We start from the raw sequence: 8,605 nt of genomic DNA, 5'->3' as shown, positions 1-8,605 counted from the left end.
GACAATAACCATAATTTCATTAGCTAGAAAGTCCAAACTATTTTTTCTTTCTATCCAAAGGCTCAACTGAGTATGAAAAAAGAATTCCACCAGAGTTCCCTAATAAGAGGATGAAACAAATTAGGAGACCAACTAAAAATGAATTATTTTAAAACTTCATTCCAAACCCACTAAACAAGGAATAAACTAGATATTGTCTATCGTACACTCCATGAGTACTGGTAGTAAAACATAATATAACATTGTAAATTGTATACCTTTATTAGTGTGTCCAATTTCACACTCTCCAAGAACCCATTTTACTATTTGATTTTTTTCCATGCATTATTGGACCTTTATTGATATAAATTAATAGAATTTCTCTTATTCCACTTTACTACATCATCACACTCTTATTTGGGCCCTTAATTCTATGTGTGCCCTTTATTATTTTATCATGATTTATCCTTAATATTACCCTAGTTTCAATTCTCAAAGCATATTTCATATACCTATTCATTATGGTTTGAGCCACCGAGTTGGATTCAACATTATAACCCTGCAAGGACAAAGGACACATCCATAGTGCACCCCATCCATTATCTTTCATTCCTAAAAAGTTGGAAAAATATTGCTGGGATTGAGTAATATACTACCTGATCTCACACTTTTTTCCCAAAAATTTGACAAGATAATAAGGTGGTCCTACCTTATCCAACTCCTACTTCTTATAAAAATATATCAATTCTAAGTTCTCCTAATGGTGGTTTTAATTATTAAATCCATATATAAGGTATCCCTCTAGATTCATTTTTAACATTACATATTATGCTAACAATATCATCAACTTCAGAGCAATTCTTCTTCTTGAAGAGCATAACTGATTCAAGGAGTAGCAAAATACATCAAGGCATCTTCCATTTATTTTTTATATATTATTTTATGATGGATTTTATGTGATTTACCATGTTATTGCATCAACACATGCATGACCTATCCTAAAAATGTTGCATCATCAATATAAGATATAATTATCTACATTCAAGTATTTCAATAATTTCAATTCAATTCAAGTTTAATGTCAATTCAATTAGGGTTAATTCAAAACTTGGGGTTTGACCTAAGGAAAACCACTATCCACAACCCCCTTTCTTTCCTCTTGTGTGTACCTACAAGTGTCTGACAGTGCTGGAAGACTTTAGAGAGCCTCAAGAAGCAGGAATAAGTCCACTATAAGAAATTTAACCTAGTTCTTAGGGACTAGGGCAGCCAATGTGCTAGTCATCTCAATTCAACTATAGAATTTAGGGTTTCCTCTTAGACTATATTAGGATCCAAATCCTTGATTAACAACTTAGTAGAGCTCAAATTTTACCTATAAGTGGATAATGAGACCCTCCTTTCAGTTATATGTTCATTGTCTCAATTTAGTTATTTGTTAGCTCGCTATGTTACCTTTGTGTTTATTTCCTTTTGTACTTTCATTGTAAGCTTGCATTCTCTCATACTTTACATATTCATTTCTATAGAAACAAAGGAAAAGAAACCCTAGAAGTATCCCTTGACTTTCTTTCACTAGAGATAGTCAAGGATGATCACAACTCTAGTTTTTTTCATATTCCAATGTTTGTATGAAAGCGGATTTAGGTCCTAATTGTGCTTGATTCAATTTTCATCTATTACTATTTTGGTGAAACCATCATTCTTACATTTTCACTATTTCTTCTTTGTGGTCTAAGAACTAATTTGTATGCATTTATACATTCATATTTACAATAATTTTTTAAAGATATAGCTTATGCACTTTCATTAATTGTGTTGGTTAGTTCATATGCTTGCACCTAGTTAATCACATAATTTCTCTATTCCTTAGATTTTTAATTTTCTTTGTTTAATTATTTCTTTCACTGCATGAGTAAAAAAAAGGATATTTTCAAATGTTTTCATGTTACCATCAATTCTAGGATAAAATGTCATCCTTGGTTGGCTTCTTTTTGCATCGCAATAGTTTCCTAGACCTTCTTATGACCCTTCACCCCTCTCCTAAAGATCCTACTAGGCACATTTTGAGACAATAGGATGATTGTAATAACACCTTTATTAATGCTCTCCCTTCTAAAGATGAGGTATTAATAAATAATGCTTGTTCTTCTCCAAAAAATTGCCCTATTCATGAGGACAACGAAGTTCAAGAAGAGATTATTAATATTTATTCCAAAGATATCCTTCTCAAGGATGAAGATTTCAAGAGTGATGTTGAGCCTCGTCCTAGAGTGTACCACCCTCATCAGGATCACTTGGTTCTAGATGATGATATTAAATATCTCTTTCCTATTGAAACTATAGCTTCTTTTCATTTCAATAACCTTCCCTTCAGGAATAAAGCATTAATACCTAGTTCTACCCCCTCTTCCAAAATTTTCCCTACCTATGATGATATTTTGGTGTAAGAAGAGATTATCAAAATTTCTTTCAATAATCCCCTTCATAGGAATGATATTGATCTTTCTCCTAAAATGTACCTTCCTCGTAAGGATAATTTGGAACAAGAAAATGCTCTTATGCTACAAGAGTTTACCATTACTAACAATTCCCTCTATGGGGACTTCCCTTTCACTCAACCTGAAGATAATCCTATCCATGAAAAAGTATTTAAGGTCCATAATCCTTTTTATGAAACACTTGATGATGTCATATCTACTATATCTTCCATACATATTTCAAAAGCATGTTTCATCAATATGATACATGTGAATGGATATGAAACTCCTAACAAGTGTGTGGTTGTTGTTAAAGGTTCTAGGATTCCTTAAACCTCTCAACCTCTTAAAAACTACTTTTTTGTGGTTCAAGGTGGTTATAATAATGATATAGTTTACAATCGCAATAAACCAATTATTACCGCACAAGGAGTTTATGCCACTAAAAGTCCTTATGAATATGCTAGACAAATCACCCAAGAGAGTTACAATTAGTTTTCCCACATATATAGTAATAAGAATAATAGGTAACCTAATCATCCTCTAGTTATCCCATCTCCTTTTCCTACTTTACAACCAATACTTTCACCAACAACTTCTCTTTCTCAACATCTTGGAAAATAATATGATCGTATTGAACAACTTAAAGCCACTTTTGCCAAGATATCTCTTTGGGATTTGATTAAAACTTCATCTACAAATTATGGAATGTTATAGGATGCTTTAAAGAACTTATATGTCCCACCTATAGTGATACCTAATAATATGGCTTCTATGATTTCTTTTATGAAAGAATGTGGAGTTACCTTCTAAAGAAAATAAAAATAAATATGATCCTCTTATGATTGTCATCCTTATCAATGATAATTCTATAATAAAAAACCTAGTGGACAATTGATTTGTCCTTAATATTTCCAGCATTTATTTATTGCATAAGATTAATGTGGATCCTTCTCTTATTCAACAAAGATCTCTCTCTATTCGCAGTTTTGAAAATGTTGATAGAGCATCTTTAGGTACTATAACCTTGACAATCAAGATAGGTCCTATTATTTTACCTACACCTATCCAAGTGTTGGTTAATAGATTTGTCTCCTTCTTGGAATTTTAGTTATTATCTTCTTAAGCAAAAATGTGACTCCGTTTTACCCCTTTAGAAAGAAACAAAAATACCAACAGTTGGAAGAATTAATGATAATTCAACCTCTGCATTAGAGGGCAACTCCTCATATAATTTCCAATGAATTAATTGTACAATTGTTTTCTTTATAACATTTTTAACTAGAAAGTATTGAAAAGGCTTTAGCATTTATCCATCCGCACAAATAAATGCCTAATTTTTTCTAAGAAATTGCTCAAAGAGGAGTTCACAGACTCTGATTAACATATGTTTACTATATACATTTGAAACAAAAAAAAAAATCTACATAAGAAACTAGCAGCTTAATCAAGACTCTCTCATGCCTCATAGGGCAAGGGGGATCAAGCTGATTTACAATGTGCGAGTCATCCAACAATCTATAATAAATATGAACCAAAAAGAAATGTAGAGATAACTGATTATTAGATTAAATTATGCCAACATAACAACCTAAGAAGAATTATGAATCTCAGAATGCATAGATTCAAAGATGTCTCAACATTCCATTAATAATCAATCATTACTTCATTTTTGACAATTCATATAAAAAACTCTTGTATTGTTTCAAAAATCACAATTTCAAAACCCATTCAAAAGCAAGCTTTTCATCTTAAATAGCCACTAGGCCATAGTTTTTACATAATTATCAAATAACATTTACTTTCACTTCAGTGAAAGAAACCATTCAGATGACACAAAAGAAAGCTAAACTAATAGCTACTGAAAGGCCGGAATTTCATTGTAGCATAACTAAACATCTACCACAACTGAGGAAGTTATGGGCTTGTCCTATTTTGTCGCAGATCCTTGCCATTCTAGGTGTGTGGTTGAAAAGTTTAGGATAACTTGGAAATATGACAAGCCAATATGTATGATCCTCTACTTCGACACTTCCTTGTCCATATTCACCTTTGTGACCTTCTCTTTGTGAACCTCCAAGTGATCCGAATAGAAAATGAGCATACATTCAATCCTTGTTACTTTCAAAAAGTCATCGGTAGTCAAAGATCTTGTGGTCTAAATGGAATGAACTCTATCTTGAAAGACTTTAATCATTTCTGCAACTTCCTCAATCACATTAGCTCCCTCCTTCATGAGTTGGATATCTATACATTTAAAGTCCTTCTGTATAGTGTCAATCAAATCAATCAGTCCCCTAAGTAGCTTAGTGGATTCTTCATGGCCCTGCCTGATGATTGAGTTGTGCCATTCCATATTTTTCTTTGACACATATAGCACATTATCATCTAGGTTCTCTACTAGTTTCTCAGCTGAGAACTTCATCAACCCATTCTTCTAAACATCATTCATTTGTGTGAGAACTGCTACCCACTTAACCCTTTCCTTTTCCCAAATGACTATTTTTAGGTTAAGTTCTTTACTCACTTTCTCTGCATCTTTACAAACCTTGATGAGATCAGTAATATATTCTGATCTTTGTTGAATTATTAGATCCAACCATTTGTTGAACATCTTTGTCACTACCTTATTCCTTTGAACTTGATCAAGCATCTTCTAGTTTGTTGGAGACTTGGGGTCAAATGACACTGGTATCTGTGACAATGGCTAAGGATTTGTATTATGAATAGCATTGATATACTCTTCCATCTGTGCAACCATTTGTTTCATTTCTCTCTTGTCTTTTTCATCTTTCCAAGTCCTGGAGATTATCCTCTTTGTAGAAGATTCCAAATGTTTTACATCCATGACCCTTGATGTGACACCCAAATCTATTTTCTCCACTATAAAATCTTCCTTTGTAGCCTTATCTGCATCTCTCCCAAGAATAGGCTTGGCCACTTTAGTTGTCCAGTGTCCTGTTGTGTCATCCACATCAAGCATTGTGTTTTGAGCTTTTTGGGCTTTAATGCTTTGCTTAAGCATTTACTAACCATGTCCTCCTTTGGGATGGTGATCAGAACCACACTCCTTTTCTTTCCAATGGCGGCTTCCAGCCATATTGGAGCATTGGTAGATCCTTTAGGTGGTGGGGTGACCTATGTATCTGGGGAGGTAACAATTACCAGGGCATTCATGGGATCCTGTTGAGTTCCTACCCCTTCATTTGTATCCTCTTCTTGTATCCCAAGTTCACTTTGATCCTGTGGGTCCATTATTTGTTCAGGCTCTTCACTAGGATCTAAATCCACCACGACTTGTTGTAGAATAGTCTCTCTACTCTTCTTCTTGCTTCTTGACCGGATTACTCAGGCAGCTGTAAAACTAGATGGTAGCCTTCCTGACCTTCTTTGGTAGTATTTTCTCTAGAATGGGCTTTAAGACACCTACAATATTAGTAACTTTATTAGTGGCAAAAACAAGAGATTGAACTAGGATGTGTGAGTCACTTCTTGATTTGTGTGGGGACATGGAAGGACCCTCCTTGAATTTTAGCTTCCTCAACCATCTCTTTGTTCTCCTAACAACATTGAAGGTCCTTGTTTGAATTCTATCATCTTCTTTTTTGTTCCAGTCAATTTCAGGAATTAGTTTCCCTTCAATATTAGTACCAAACTTAGGGTTGAGGACATCTTCCTTTGTATCTTCTAATATACCTGATATATTAATTGGGAGTCTCAAGATAGATATCTTCCACAAAGTGAATCTTGACCATAGCCTCTTTCTCACTTCATGCTCATCCTTGCAATTTTCCCAATAATCTTCTATCTGGGGTTCATGGCAGAAATGACTGTCTATGTTAAGGTTCTCCCTTGCTTAACCTTTGCTATCAAATCTTTGCCTAGCTACATATGGCTGCAGATTCATCCTTTTGAACTCCAATTCTAGATTCAAAGCATCTGATACTGATTTGCAGCTGTAATACCCAAGCTCAATGGAAAAAACCACCCAAGATTCTCCCTTTTCCCCTAGTCTTTTATCTATATGGGCTAGCTGCCTGCTCACCTCTGTAACTATGAAGCAATCAAAGGCATTCCTGGGCAATTTGAATGGTTGGCCTTCAAAACCACCTACCCATATGTAAGTAAATCATGGAAACTGGATAAAGAAGCTTCCATAAATACTCACAAACTCCACAACCTCTATAGATATTCTCTTGTTGGCATCACCCTGGAGTTAAAAGGCCATTCTCCTTGCAAAGACTCCATTCCATCTATGAATTTGTTCAACATATCTCTATTATCGCAACAAAGGGTAAAAATCATAAACCCTCATTCCATCAATCCAAGCTTCATTGGGAAATCCAGGCCAATCCTTTGTGCAGGCCAAAATATAAAATAGGTAAGAAGACATGTAAAACCCACTTGTACCCACAAAGTTGCTTAGCCCCTCATGAAGCCTCTCTGCAATCACCTGAGACCAATCTAGAAATTTGTCACCAGATAGAACAACTTGGATGAAAAAGTACATCCAATCTTCCGAATAGAAGGAATGTGAATTCCCTTTTACTCTATTTAAAAGCACAACAATACCCCGCACCTCAGTGATGAGGTATTTTCTAGTTAAGGGCTAGGGTAGCCGTGATCCTCCTTTCTGAACCTTCAAGAGCTAATTTCTTGCAATTACACTTTTGTACTTGCTCTTCTTCTCCAAGAAATAGTCGTATGAATTTTCAATCATCCAATCCTCATACTCCACTTTATGAGGAATTCCCGTTGTCGCCATCTTCGTTTCCCTATTAATATGGACTAACACTTCACCATCACTAGTTTTGATACATCTGTTCTCAGAATCATATCTGTTCATACAAGCCAACAATAAATTTGGACACAGTGTGACTAATGTAAATGCAGCAGCTTCCACAAGACCACTCTTAACTATCTTCTCCATTAGCGACCCAACCTGAGGATTCTTAGCCCTTTAAAGGAAATTCCCCAAATCTACATGAACTAAGGAGGTGTCTTCCATTTCCGGAAAGATACTCACTAAACATGATGTTCGGTCAAGCTTTGGCAGCACAGGCCTCATTTTAACTATTTATTCCCTTAACCAAGAAATTCTAACAACAATATAATATGCTAGCCCAATAGTTTTTTCAGATTTTCCCCTTTTCTATACTGGTAAAACTTCAGTGCACAAAGAAAAACAACATAGGAGAAGACAACTGAACTTACCCGATAACACCATGAAAACTGGAAATTCTTCTGGAGAACAGTGCTAGATTTACCTTTGGCACCTCCAATTAATTGAAGTCAGGTAACTGCGACCTTCCTAAATATGAAAATAAACTCATACATCTTCCTTTAATTAGATAGACAAATATCAATAGGGTTGCACATGCTTCATAATGATTTACTTCAAGCATGCAAAGTAATGGTGAAATGACAAACCTGACACCTTCTTAATTAGCCATCACTTCCACACAGGAAATTTGATATTTTCATGATTACTTTCAACATTTGGAATTTCAAAAAGCCAAATAAGGGAATATTCCTTCTTATCGTGCCACTTTTATTTCCACCAAAATTCTTTTCGGATTAATTTGAAAAGAACTTATAAACCTTGAACCACTTGAACACAAGGTTCAATGGTTCAAGTTCATTTAAGCAATAAAACAGTACTTGTTGGCACATAAACAACACCAGGAACGAGCGACCAAGAAAAGGAATAATTAAAGTGAACCTTGAACCTCTTGAACCACTTGAAATTTGGTTCAAGGTTCAAGACTGCATATTGGCTTAACATAAAAAGAAAAACCCACACTCATCATATAACAATACATTGCCACAACCCACTAAAAAGGCATTTTTGAACCTTGAACCCTTGAACCACTTGAACACGGGGTTCAATGGGTTCAAAACTTCAATGATCGAAGACCAAGTGAACACGTTTGAAAATTTGGTGACAAAGACTAGCGCAACTGACTTTTTCTTTTTTAAGACTGTGCTTTGAACCTTGCACCCTTTTAACCTTTTAAGAAAATAGTTCAACAGTTTAAGTGCGAAGAGAACAAATGACCCAATGGAAACAAAAGGCACACAAAAAGATCACCCAGAAATTGGAACATACTTTTTTAAAAAAAAGGAAAACTTACGAGTGGACTAAC

This window comes from Cryptomeria japonica, chromosome 5 (genome assembly GCF_030272615.1).
Source record: "Cryptomeria japonica chromosome 5, Sugi_1.0, whole genome shotgun sequence".
Classification (NCBI taxonomy): domain Eukaryota; kingdom Viridiplantae; phylum Streptophyta; class Pinopsida; order Cupressales; family Cupressaceae; genus Cryptomeria; species Cryptomeria japonica.
Note: the sequence above shows the minus strand (reverse complement) of the source record.